At 41.8% G+C, this 14,321-nt stretch overlaps 1 protein-coding gene across 1 annotated transcript in view; it reads left to right on the forward strand.

Annotated features, from left to right (window-relative positions):
- TMEM132B (transmembrane protein 132B) overlaps positions 1 to 14,321 on the forward strand; it is a 177,191-nt gene that overhangs the window by 114,671 nt on the left and 48,199 nt on the right. The gene's annotated exons all lie outside the window — the stretch shown is intronic.

Here is a 14,321-nt window from a genome sequence, read left to right on the forward strand (position 1 = left end):
CTTTGGAGCCATTGTCTTCTGGTGTATTAATGTGACTGCCGTGCATGTGCTCTAAGGGTAAATGTTGCAATTAGCTGGGACATTTTCAATGAAATAAATTATCATACAAGTGAGGAGAAACTTCATTGCTAAACCAAACAACTGGGCTGGTTTCTGCTTTGCTTTTCCCCTGAGAACCATGCAGACCAGCGAGCTGCAAAGTGTCCGTTTAACAAAAGGTGCTCTTGGAGTTACAGGAAAAGGACAAAATACTTTCTGAAGGTTCAGGTACTGGACATGTTTTCCAGGCAGGATTTAAGGTGCATAGACTAGGGTAACAGCCATATCTCTGTAAATTTGAGCTAAGCACTTCTGAAGGGTAAATTGTTTTTTCCAATCTGTCCCTCTGCCTGTGTTGCTTTTCTTTCTGTTCTACTAATTAACCAGGGAATATTGGTATTTTTCTCTGTATGGCCACTGGCTTCTCCTAATATGGCAAAAACAAGGAAAGATACTTCTAAAGGTAAACAAGGCCCTAAATAAATCTTATTTCCAGTTCCTACTGCCAAAGGCTATGCTTACTGACAGCAAGGGATAGAGGAGAAATGATGTGTGGAAAAGTCAATAGAGAATTTTCTTCTAATAAACAGTAAGCATGACTAGAAGAGATGAAAGAAACCTCTAATTGTGTGGATGGAACGTTATCAAGTAGCAGTGATGAATCAGATATAAAATAAAAGCGATGTAGTGCGTGAACTGACTTGCACATAGCACTGCTGGTTCCAAATGGATAGCACAGGTTTTGTGCCATGCAGAGCACTGTGGGTATGCAGGAAAAGCAGATCCAACCCCAAAGCTCATTGTCAACGCTGGATCAGAGCTTTGCTTCTTTCTCTGCCAGGGTTTGGCCAGGGCTTCACTTCATCTCTTTGCAGTTATGGCAGCTGCTTTAAGCAATCTCTAAATGTCCTTGGACAAAATCTGAGGCAAAACCTGAATTTGAAGTGGAGCTAATCTCACACAGTTCATCGTTATAAGATAACTGTGGAGTAGAGCAAAAAGCTTTATGGATTTATGCCCTTACCCCTTAATTGGGGGTCTCACGTGGGCTATCACTTGTTGCTGCATGTGAGCATCCTTGGCTGGCTTGGCACTAGGCTGATAGAAGAACTGATGGCAGCAGTGGCAGGAGCAGCAGCTTGTATTTGCATTTCCTTCCCTTACGATTGCTAGTTTGCAGTGCTGCTCCATTTAATTGTCACTGACTGATGCAAGTTCTGGCACTACGTTGCACAGTCAGGGACGAAAGGAGGAGTGTTTGGATGGTACTCTCAGACATGGGGTTTGGGTGGTGCTTGTGGGTCTCTTCCAGCTCAGGATATGCTGTGATTCCTTCATTCCAAGATGCGTGTGCCTCTGTAGGCTGCTTTGGGCCTTTTAATGTGGAGACATCCACATCTGTACTGTTTGGAGTATCTGTTTTGTTGCTGCAGTTGATCAGAAGTTCGTTTTCTGTGCTACTTTCTTAAACAAGCGATAGGAAACAGAAAGAGCTGCAGATGACTTATTCTGTCATTGCATTGTGGTGGCTCTGGAAACAGCAGTGGGGATATTTTCCTCATTAGCAGCCTGATTTTTTTATTTTTTTTTATTTTTTTGTGGTAGATAAAGATGTGGCAGACTGCACAGTAACATTTGAATAATAGCCTGATGAAAAGAGCTGATTTCTTGCTTTAGTAGGTTTATGAAGCCCTTAACATAAAATCTGATGTTCTTAACATTTACATTTTGTAGCAAGCTTGAAAGGCATTTTTTGTTGCTTTTGTCTTTTTTTTTTTTTGTCTTTCGCTTTGGGGTTTCTGAGTGAAGACAGCTGATTTTTGCACATTGTCTAGCAAGAAAATAGCTCCTTATTAGCAGACAATCTTGCTGTAATGAATTGATATTGCAGCTTATTTCTGGCTAATCCTTTGGTGTCGATTCAGAAGCACATTAATAGGCACTGTTTTGAGATGCACAGAAGATGGCATGGTCAGGGAGGGTCTCCAGGTGAGACACTGGTCTACCAATTGCTCTACGCTTCGTTCTCTCTATATGATACCTGTAAATAAGATGGGGGATTTTATTTTCATTTTAGTTGGAAGAGGAGGACTAAAACGTAATCGCAGGGAATTGCCCCAGACCGTCCATTTTCATTTGGATGATCCTCCATCTAATAAATCTCTTTAACTTATTTCTTGCCAAATTCAGTGCATTCAAAATATATAGATAAATAAACATTAGCACTAATGAGAGAAAACGAAACAAATTTCGTACTGGAAAAGAGTCCTCTTTCTGCATCATTGGACGCTTCTCCCCAGGTCCTTAAGCTCCTTCTAATTGAAACCTCCATTTTCCACAGCTGCACGGGGCCAGGCTGTTGGGATTTCCAGAGGAATGACAGCCAGATGGAAATGGCATAGTCCAGTGGTTCAGGGTTTGCTTTCTGAAAGTCATCTCTCTGCCTCTGGGTGGGCAGTGTAGGTGCTGTGCGCAGTAGGAAAGCACGTGGGCAGGATGCAGTGGGAACGCAGACCATTGCTGGCTGACACAACAAAGAAAAGAGAAATGCCAAGGGGGTGATCACAATTGAATGCATCCTACTGCTGTCTCAGGATTGGGTTTGGGTGACAGCTGTGATAACCCCAGTGCTGCAGGAAGGACCAGCTTTCTTTGTGGAGTTGTTTTTGTCTCCTCCTGTAAATCAGATCAGTGCTTAGAAGCTTCAGTCCTGTAGCACTTACTAGAGGACCATGGTGGGGAAGGCTCTTGTTATGTTATGCTGTCATTTCCATCATCTGTGGCTGCTGAGACCGGTGTGGGAGAGGAACCAACCAAAGCCTTGTGGGAAAAACCATTGGGTTTTATGTGGGGATTGTTTTAAGACATGGAAGGATGTAAGAGGGCAAATGGCACCTCTGAAACGAATGAACACACACAAACAACCCTTTTTTTTTGGTCTATACATGGCCTTAGTACCTCTTAGCAGGTGATGAGCACCGGTTTCAAAATCAATTCCAAGTGTGAAGCACTCACTGTACCGCTGGCACTGCTTCCAGCCCTGCTTAGGAGCTGATCCCAGATGGTATTGCTGTGTGCATTTTACACCATTTTAGAAACAGACTGTTTATTTTGTCTGGTATTCACACTTCGTTGACTTATGCTGTGATGATCAAAGGGGACTCAGGGTCTTCCATACCTATCATACCTCCTGTGTGTGTTTGAAACTAAAAGATGACGTGTGTCCTGGAAGCGCTGATACTCATAGTCTGTCTTCTGTTCCTGGAAGGTCTTGTTTCTGTAGATAGAGCTAGATTGGAAAATTCACCCCTTCTGAGCAAAGAAGTCTTATTGATAGGATTTCCTAATTGGGTATATGCGTAGTTGTGCTCTCATATAGAAGCATAAAAATAAACGTATTGAGAGCAGGTGTCTAAGATGCCCAGATATAAAGATGTAGGGAAATGCCTTTTTCAGACTGCGTTAGAAGCAGAAGGTGAAATTCTAGGGTCTTTGGACAATGGACTCAGAAAATACAGCTCCAAGCTGTAGCAACCCCTGAAATTGGAATAATTCTAATTATTTTAATCCCAGAAGCAGCGCAGCGTGGTTTTTGCTGAGATGGAATGTGGATTTGAAAACGAATGCAAACAGGATATATCTGTGTTCCTCTGTAAATACAGCATCACAAATAATTCCGAATTCATTCTGTATGAGTTGTCTCATGTAAAATACACAATGCCACGTTGTCCTGAAACTGCTGGCACGTTTTCTGATAGCTGAAAGGGATCGGGTGGACCCGTTTACATTAGGGAAAGTAAATGCTAATTCCTAAAACTCTATGCAAATTAACAAATTATTTTTACTTGAAGTGCACTGTTAGTATTTACGTAGCATTATATATTTTCAGAACACTTTATAGGCATGAATTAATCAGACCTGAATAAGCAAAGCTTAATAAGAATGGAAAATTACATGGAAATGAAGGCACTCTTGCTCAGTTTTACCTGCTCCTGAATGATGCGTGAGTCACTTTCCATACCCCTAAAGGTACTTTTTAAAACACTTAGGGAAAAAAATCTCACAGTAATACTGCTTAATATCCCTAAAAACGTTTCGTTTAGGAAAGAGGTAGAATTTATTCTGTCAAGAGCTAATGACAGCGCAGATGAGTGGCTCTGAAGAATGTAAATGCTGCTTTATCGTCTTATGCTGCGCAGAACTATTTAAGCTGATTTAATTCAGGTAAAAATGTATGGATGAGGGATTACTCCCTTAATTTGAAGTTTACTTGGGAGCTGCAGTATTTGACTCCAGGAAGTTTCCTCAGGTGAGAACAGGAGGAAGACTGAGTTTTGTCTTAATGTTTCACCGTAAGCTTTTAAGAGGAAAGAACTGCTGAGATGTGTGGCCCATAGGAAGTGAATGGGATGGAGCACTGCCTGGGCTGGCTGTGTGATGCCTTCCAGCTCGGGTACTGCTGCATGGTGCTGAGAAGTCCCTAAAAACCTTTGAGGATCGGTATGGCTGTTCACTGATGCACTGTCAGGTGAAAATGTCAGTTGCTGTGCTCCTTCGAGGCTTATTTCTTTTCTTTTTGACAATAACGACCTTAGGTAATTGATTCTTCCAACATCTGGTGTGCAGATTGACATGTGGAGCTGAAGTCCCCAGAAGTATAAGTTATCCATTTTCATTGTGCCCAGCAGAATAGAGACTGAGGGTAGAAAATGGAAGTAAACTACTTTGCATGGTCTTTTTTTGTTGCTAGTGAATATTAGAATCAGCATTTTGGTATTACAGTTATTAAATATAAACACTGTGGGGGATTTTTTAAAGCAAACGGTATGGCAGTGAAGTCAGATGTGAGCTGTGGATTGGGTGATGTTTTGTGAAGTGTATGTCCTGCTAATCACACAAACTGATGGCACTAACAAATGCAATCTGTCCAGCAGGGATGCAGTCTTTAGTGACCTCCATTGATCTAACCAGCTGTAGGCTGGAATTCCCATGGTTATAGAAAGCTCCTGATAACGAGGCCAGTGGCAGAGCCTGGCTCCTAGGGTACAAGGAGCAAACACTTCACAAGTCCTCAGCTAGTCCTGAAGGTTTCTGTCACAAATAAATGTGATTGGATTAATCTGTTATCTAGCTAACAGTTGGGGCAAAAAAAGAGAAAAAGAAAACTCCAATTCTTCTAGAAATGATATTAAATGGTTTTAAGTTGAAGGAGGGAAGATTTAGGTTGGATGTTAGGGGGAAGTTCTTTACTAGGAGAGTGGTTAGGCCCTGGAACGGGCTGCCCAGGGAGGTTGTGGATGCCCCGTCCTTGGACGTGTTTAAGGTCAGGTTGGACGGGGTCCTGGGCAACCTGATCTGAATGTGTATGTTTGGTGGCCCTGCTAGGCAGGGGGGTTGGAACTACATGATCCTTGGGGTCCCTTCCAACCCGGGTGATTCTGTGATTCTGTGATTCTGTGATAGAGGGTTTCTAGGCAACGAGGAACTTTGTCAAAGTAAAGCACAAGATACTGAGGAGATGCATACAGCTGGTTTTTGGGCTGCTTTTTTTTTTTCTTTGTGAGGGTGAAGGCTTGAGGAACAATGGGTTTAATAACAGATGAATCTCTAGTGTGCTTGTCTTATCTAGGAAAATGATGGTTTGGTCTGTGACTGGCGTTACTAGTGCTTTAGATATACATGGTACAGAGCCTTTCTGGTATAGTAATAGGATTGTAATTCCCTGTCATTATTCTAAACTGTTTTTCAAAGGCAGCAATCAATATTTCACTGGTTCTCGCAGCCCCTCTGCCTGAAACATTCCTGTATATGTTAAAAGTATTTAATCTGTGTCTTCAGAAATCTCGTTCTCCCCAAAAATGTAAGCTCTTGGTTGACTAATGGTTGACTAATGTTGTGAATCACTTAGAGCCACAGATGGCTGTATATACTCTAGTAAGGTTCTTTTAAACAGGAGCCTGAATAATAGCATATCCAGTTGCTGCTAGCAAACGTGCTGACAAGAACACCCAGGAAAAATGGTCCTCAAAGATGCCCATTTCTATAACTCAGGCTGAAAGGGAATTGCTGAGTGCAACACTTTGCTTATTTGTTTTAGGAAAAGCAGGAATGCAGGGTGATTTATTTATTTTATTTTTTATGCACATCTCACTTTGGCTGCCAAGTAGCAATGAGCCATAGGAAGGCAAAGGCAGCCTGGGAGGACTTTCAGTCGTGACAGCTCCTGAGGCCTTCTTTGGGGAAAAGATTTCTCTGGCACGTTTGTTTTAACTCAGTCCAAGCCGAAGGATGTCTGAAGTAAGGTGAATTGGAGCGTCCATGTTCTTGCACAGAACTCTGCTGAATCGCGCTATCTGAAAGGGAGTGTTTAAAAATAAAGCAGCCTTTAAAGATTTTTGTTTTTCCTCCAGAAAGCATTTTTGCTGATGGCAGTATCGCTTGCATTCGCATGCCTAGCAAAGAGCAGCACCAAGCCAAGATGGAAGCTGACCTGGCCTCTGACAGAGGCTTACCTTCAGCCCATTGAGATGAAGGAAATGTCAATGGCAGCAGCCACTTTTCTTCCCTCTCTCTTGTGTCAGTTATAAAACCTCAGAATGCACAATGCTGGAGTGGCAGAAGTTTCAGAGTAGGGTCAGTCAGTTCTGATTTACATATTTTTTTAATGGTTGGTTAAAATGGATTTATGTACAGAGTCCCATATGCGTTTATCCACTGCGCTGTATGTGTATTTCTTACCTGAAATCATTCTGACCTTTGGCGTTCCACTTCCCCTTAAGATGGTCAATGTGTCTCTGTTGTACCTGAACCACGAGAACATGATTGTGACAGTCAGAAAATTGCAAGGGAAAAAATACTAAAAAGTATATTCAGCAGAAAGTCTTTCTGGATATATCAAGGACTATCAAGGTTGTATTCCTTTTCTCCTTCTAAAATCAGAATCTGAGAATCTCAGATCACAGATTTCAAAGTGTATTTTAACACTGATTAATGGGAGCAGGACTGAAGCCTTGAGCATCCCTAAAACCCCACAGAGGAAGATGTTCAACTCAAAGCAAATTAAATACTGTGGAGAGGAAAAAACCCAGAAATTCTTCATCTGTATTGTTGTATTTCTCATGCCCACAGTGAGCATTCTGTGTCTCTGCAGCAGAGATAGGATCTTCTGCAATTATTACCATCGTCAAATTAATTGTTGTAGGGAATTAAGTGGCTTTGTTTTGTATGGCTGTTCTGTACAAGTGCAGGGTGAACTTTATGGAGAAAGATTAAATTCAAAAGGATTCCTTGAAACGTAGCAGCCGAAATACAAACCACTGAAGATGTGATGAAGTTGGATCCAGGGGAAGGCTTTGACTGTGCTGAAAGCTGTGTGTGGGGAAAGCACGTCATGAAGGGCGCCCAAATGGGCTTTGTTCAGAGCCAGGCAATTTTGGCCTCGTTTGGGAAGGAACGTTCAGAGAAGCTATTTGGGATTAATCAAAATTGTTTAACAGAGAAAAACCATCTTTCCTTGCAGTACTCAGCTGTTTGATTAAAGTAGATTAAATAATGTGCAAATATTTAATTTTGGGGGAAAAAAAAAAAAAGAAGTATTTTCCTTAAGTGAAAATACCCCATTCTGAATGTGGTAGAGTAGGACAGTTTTAATAACGTCAAACTTCTTTGTTGGTGTTCTTCCAAAAATGAAATTCCAGCCAATTCTCCTCTGTTTCGTGAAGTGTTTCAGTTTTGGCTGAACTGTATTTTCCAAAGAATATCACAATTTGTCCCTTTCACTCTCATTCCGGGCATCTGAACTCATTCTTGGAATTGATCAGTGCCATCCATTGTCCCTTGTTCTCTCCCTCTGCTCAGTTAAACATACTCTGCCATTTAGTTCTTAGAGCAAAAATGAAAGAAACCAAAAAAAGAGTTTGCTATTGGTGGGACAAAAATAATGGCATTTTGACTGTTCCTATGAAAGCGATGTGACATGACAAATTTTAAGAAGCTCTGTGAATAGTATTAATATTTATGAAGCACTCAAGAAAACAGCTATTGTGTGCCACATCCATCAAAGATAAGAATTGTATTCAACTGTGTTGGATGATAAACATTGAATGACAACAGCTAGAGATTATGTGCAGGATTTCATACCCATGTTTGACGCCTGCTTGGGTAAAAGCACCGTGTTGTTCCACTGTGAACCAATAATTTCCTTTCATAAAATTAGATACACTTGCTGATACTTGTTACAACCGTTGTCCAAAACCTTAATGACTGTGCAGGACATGCTGATCCCAAGTGCTTCAGAGATCCTGTTGCTAGCTCAGAATCAAGTACCAAAGGTACTATTTTCCACTAATTCCCCTCTTGGAAATCACTCTGATGCTTTCATGATTGCAGTGATTGACCACATATTGCTAGCTGTTTGCAGATCAGAAGAGCACTGATTACCCCACGAAATGAAGGTCTCCCAGCCCAGCAAGATGGCTTTGAGTATTCTCTTTTTAAGAACTTGCCCACCTCTCAGCCACCAGGAGTGGAGCACAGCTGCCTGTGCCTTAGCAGCGCCTGCTTACATCCCTCACCTGCACCTGGCCTTGTGTAGCATGCTCAGGAGTGTCCCAAGTGCCTTTGTTTCATGACATGATGAGGGATGTGGTTTAGTGAGAGCTATTGGTGATAGGCACATGGTTGTGCTGGATGATCTTGCAGGTCTTTTCCAACCTTGGTGATTCTATGAGGCTGCATGTGTTGCCTGTTTTCTTGCCCTGCTTCCTTATTAAAGGCGTGCTGTTCTGGAGATTTTGCTTCTGGTCAAATGAAGTCTGCACTGCACACCTGCATCAGCGGAAAGGAACAGCAGCTCCGACTTGATTGACAAAGAGCAGTAGAGACTCCGGTGAGGTGTTTCTAAATAAAGCTGAGTTTGGAAGCATTGCCACGTTCTCCTTGCACGAAGGGTAGGAGGACATCCAGGTATTCTTGTAGCCAGTGCGATCTCAGGTCTTCCTGTTCCATCTGCAGAGTTACTATTCTTAGAAAACCCTCTCCAAGGATGCATAGGCACTAAATTCTTGTTAGAAGTAAATGGTTCCAATAATAACTGCGCAGAGGAAAATGCAAAGAGGTGCCCTGCTGCTGAGCTGCTATGGCTGTACTGCCTCCAGAGGGCTGTTTGCCTCCGTTCCTTCAGGTTTGCTGCTTCTTTGTTTATAAGGATTTGCTGATGGGAGCTCAGTGTGAGCTGTCAGAGGGATGCCTGGGTCCTTGGGCAGGCTGCTGGGGACGTGGGGAGCCTTTGGCAGAGCGATTGCAAGAGGGAAGGCACAAGCCAACCTGCACTGAGTTTTGAGAGCACGTGAGCAGACTCAAAACAGGAACAACACTTTCCTGAGGGGAGCTCCAAAGCTTCTATGTTGTCTGCCTAAAACGAGACTCCTCTTGTTCCTTAGCAATTACCCAGTAATTTGGCTCATCAATAACTTTTTCCAGAGTGCTCATTTTGGTTTTACTGCCAATTAATGTAGCATTCCAGTCTTGGGCTGCAGTGGATTGGCCAGTAATTTGAACTACAGCCCTCATCAAAACAGCATCATTTGTAAAACAGAGAAGAAATCTCAGAGATGCTGAAATTATTGTTAATTAAATCAGCACATGAGTGTAATGGGCACACATGAACAAAATTATGTTTGTTTTTTAACTGTTCTGCTAGCTGGAGAGCAAGTCCTGGTAGCACTGTTTAATTGTCAGCCTGTGTTAGTGAGATGTACAGTGAACTGGGTCCCTTCTGCATGTACTGATGGTGTGTTATGTGTGAGTGATACATACAGTTCTACAGTTAAGTAGAAGACCCACGTGCTTGCCAGACAGACACAATGCCATACTTCTTGTGCACGCATTGCTGCATGGAAAGCTTCTCTTTTTAAGCATTTGTACTTAGCTCCTGTTCAGGGCTGGCACTGACCTTCATCTGCTTCCTTCTGCTTTCTGTGGCCCCAGTATCAGTTGGGTTTGTTAATTGTTTTAAATGTAATTTCTGTTTTTTTTTAACTCAATTAAAACAGCATTGTAACGATGGAGCAGAGCAGCAATCAGGGAGTGGTAGGAGTTGTAAGGTAGCCTATAAGCAGCTATTGTGCTTAAATAAATTTCTTCCAGAGGTGCCTCAGCTTTACTGAAAGTGCTGTGCTACAGCTTTATGAAGATAAGACAGCCTCACAATCTTCTGTGTTGCTCTGATCTGAAGACCTTGGCTTAGCAGTTTCACAGTTACACCTCCTATAGAGCTGGAAGGTAAAACTGTGTTCTCTACTGTGAGACTTGAGCCTGGTGCAGAAGGCAGCACTGCCCCACAGCAGGAGTGGGGCCAGCAGTGCTTGGGGGAGCAGAGTTACAAGTTCCAAGTTACTCAAGAGGTGATAAGTGCACTCGCTTTCTGATAGTGGGATTCAACAGTGTTCTATGCAGGAAGAGAATGTCCCTGAGAAACTGCAGACTGCTTAGAGCATTTCATTCATTGAACAGGATGGGAGGTGATGGCCTTATGCTGTGCTGGAGAGGTTCAGGCTGGATTTTAGGTGATGTTTATTTTCCCAGAGTGTGGAGGCATTGGCACGGGCTGCACAGAGAGGTGGCGGAGTTGGAGGTGTTCAAGAATGTGGAGATGTGGCACTGAGGGATGTGCCAGTGGGCATGGTGGGTGGGCTGGGGTTGGACTTTGGGATCTTTGTGGTTGTTTCCAGCCTTAATGATTCTATGATTCATCCCCATTCCTGCCAGAGGAGAGGCCACAAGAGCTGAAGTTTGATATGAAGGCACCGTGGGCCATTGGGTAACTGCAGCAGCACAGGGTGCCAGGCGTGGGTTAACGGCCCAACACTTCACCTTGCTTCAGGTTGGGGTGACAATGCGGAGCATTTGATCTCAGGCTCTCATTAGTGTGCAATTTCTTCTTTACTGTATGGATGTCAAAATGCATTTGATCTGCTGCAGAGTTAAAACGCTCATTGTTTCAGCCTCCATTTGGAGGCTCACCTAATTAAAATTGAATTTCAAAGGGAAAAACATACCTTTGAATTCCTTGTCATAGCAGGGAGTTGCAGTGGTCGCTCAGCCTTTTACTTCTGGGTTTCTGGTTCAAATCTGGTCTATATACCGTAATGTGAGTATCAAACCTGCAATTCAAATGGTTCCATCCAGTGGAAAGATATTCAGGTTAACAATTATTTGCTGAAAATAATTCTAAGCAATGTGTGCATTTTCAAGTTGTCCTAACTGGTCATGAACAATTCACAAGGAGGAAAAGGAATGTAAAAATTCATCAAATAAATTATTCATTATATTCTCTCAGCTGTAGCTAACTGAATTGTCTAGACAGTAATTACTAATTTTTAAGCTATGGATGTTCACATAGCACTGTTGTGTGGATAGCTTCAGTATACAGTGACTTGAGATAATATTAATGGATATGACAGCTAGCAGATGATTTTAATTGGGAAATTATATTGGAATTTTCTAGTGATCTTCCATGAAATACTCCATAAATATTGAACCTCCTTAATGTTTTTCTCCTGCAGTAAATAGAGGCCCCTACAATTCTGTTTGATTTGATCAGTGGAGAAGCAAACTTTTTAAATTCTGCTGTCAAATTCTCAAAAAAAAAAACCCCATTCAATTCAGAGCACAACAAGTGTCTTCCAGGGCTGTGATGCAATAATAGTAATATTTTTTTCTGTTTCAATGATGGTTTTTCACTGAGTAGTTGTATGACTCCTTAAGGAGTCAGCAGCACTCAGCAGTAGTGCAGGGCTAGGCTGGCACGGGAGAAAACTTTCTGCTTTTAATCCTTTGGCTTGTTTGCAAAAATGTCAATTATTATTGAAGTTAATTAGAAAGTCACAGAAAATTAGAAAATCAGTAAGTTTTACAATCACAATCAGAAAATCGTAAAGTCAGATAGATTTGTTATTGGAGCATGTGCCCTGGACTAACTGCAGGTTAATTTCGTGGCACGCTCTCAATTGCTCTGAGTTGATCAGAAACTCTTCCATTTGATCAGAGCTCTTCCATTTCTTACTTATTTATTTCGCCTTTAAGGAAACAAGAGCAGGAAGCCCACATGAATGATTGGATACGATAACAAAAACTGGGACATCATTAAAAAGTATTTGCATGAAATTTTATTTTCATGTGTGTTACTTCAAGCAATATCCTTTGGGGCATGGTTTATAGAGTGGCACATTAAAAACCATGTGTTTTCATCAACCCTCATACAAGCTGTGGTTCTTAGTGCTACCTTACTGCAATTTGATTTGATATTTAATTGCAGTAATTTAATTAATGGTACTGTAAATAAAAAGGCTGAGTTCTATCCTCCTACACGCACATATGCACAGCCAGCAGCTCCAGTGGCTCCTGTGAGACTTAAATTTATGCATCTTCAAGCAGAATTTAACCCTAAGGATGTATGATAAAATGCCCAAATCCCAGAATGATGCTGTAACTTGTTTGCACTGGAAACAAACATTAGTTTGAGCTTACAGGAAGAGCGTGGCATGGAAAAACAAACCTATGTATTTCCCTCTAATGCTTGTAGGCAGGACAGGTCATGGAATTGCCTCCTTTTAATAGGACTCCACTTACAAACAGTTTACAAACAGTTGTTAATACTTTTAAAATTAATTGGATAATTGCTACAAAATCCAAATGACCCAATGAGCTACTTATGAGCCATAGCTTATAGGTGTTTATGACCCTCTACTGACTTGCCCATAACCTTTGCTAACGCATGCTACTCATGTCTTCTCCACACTTGAAGTGCCTATTAAATATTGATTAGTCTCTTATAAACCATTTATAAATAGAAGCATGTAATATAAAATGTAACATAAAATCATTAAGGCTACATGGTGCGCAACTTAATAGTAGCAATCTTGAAAAATTAGTGAGTGCATGAATTAAGCAAATTGTATCCATAAACTGTTTTCTTAGTGCAGCCCCTGTTGAAGTTACTGATGGCTCTTAGTAAAAAGCACTTTGCACTTTTAAAAGAATTATTTGTAAACGAGAAGTGCAACATAATGCAACTCCAAATACTCCTGCCATGTTGACAGCGAGGTTTTTATATGGAAATAGCACTTGACCCCTAAGGACAGAGCAGGTTTGTGTCCTGTTGTGGTTAACATCATATTTAGATAGGCCAGGGCCAACTCTGGGCCAAAGTCTGACTTGTTTCCGTAAACCTGCATTGCACTGACATTCCGAGTGGGAAGGACAAGCACAAAACCCCAGGCAGTAAAGCAATCAGCAGGGCTTTTTGTTATGCAGAGGATAAAATCAGATAGATGGAAACAACAATAACAGAACAATGATTCAAAGTGCTTCTTTCAAAATATCTCTTGCAATTTCCAGCTGCCTCTCCTCTTTGTCACATCTCAGTTCTCAGCTAAACAGCAGAATTTGTGAGGCTCTCACTTTGCCTTTGACGTTTTTTACTTGTTACTCAATGTCTGTATCTGACCTCCAGCTCTTAAAAGCCCAGCAATTAAGCAAATTCCAAAGAGGATTACAACTGAGAATCAGAGGGTATAAAAGTGATTTAGCATGGAGTGCTGAGCATGACAAATCATTTTTGTGCCTAGACCTTGCTTTTCTGAAATGAGTTTCATTTAGAAGCACAGACAGACACGGCTGTGTCTGGGTGCCAAGTGTCAGTGCAACTTCTGCACTCAGCTCCTGCGGGGCTTCCCGAGGCTGTAGGACCTTCCATAGGACCAACTGCCTCCGTGGTCATCGGCTTCCTTCTCTTAGGAGGAAATTGTGTCATCCGTGTGCAAACCAAACTTCCTGGGTCTTACCTTGTCTTTGGCAGAGCTTGCCTGAAAGCACTGCCTTGTAGAAAGCAGAGGGATGCAACAAACTGTCTAAGCATACAGTGACAAGGAAAAGCTTCTTGAATGCTTCCGTGATGTGTGTCACTGTGTGAGAAGTTTGGCTTAGGCGTTCCCTGTTGCTGGAGCTGTTTCTTCATTGAAAAATGAAGAAATCTCTCACATGATGAAGGGTATTAGCATGCACATGTGTGTTTGCATGTGTCTATTGGGTTGCCTTGGAAACGAAGAGAGAAAGCATCACAAACCATAGCATGCTTTCCATTTAAAGAACTTTGTGCTCTTATAAAGCTACGTGCAAAAATGATGGCATTCATTCATCCGTTCCGTAACGTCTTGCTTATGGCAGGCAGCAGCCTGAGAGTGCAGGTCCCTGGTAAGATGTTGGGAAGCCGCTTGACTTTG

The sequence above is a fragment of the Lagopus leucura genome, unplaced genomic scaffold (assembly GCF_019238085.1).
Source record: "Lagopus leucura isolate 7727_CA_CO unplaced genomic scaffold, USGS_WTPT01 Super-Scaffold_806, whole genome shotgun sequence".
Classification (NCBI taxonomy): Eukaryota; Metazoa; Chordata; class Aves; order Galliformes; family Phasianidae; genus Lagopus; species Lagopus leucura.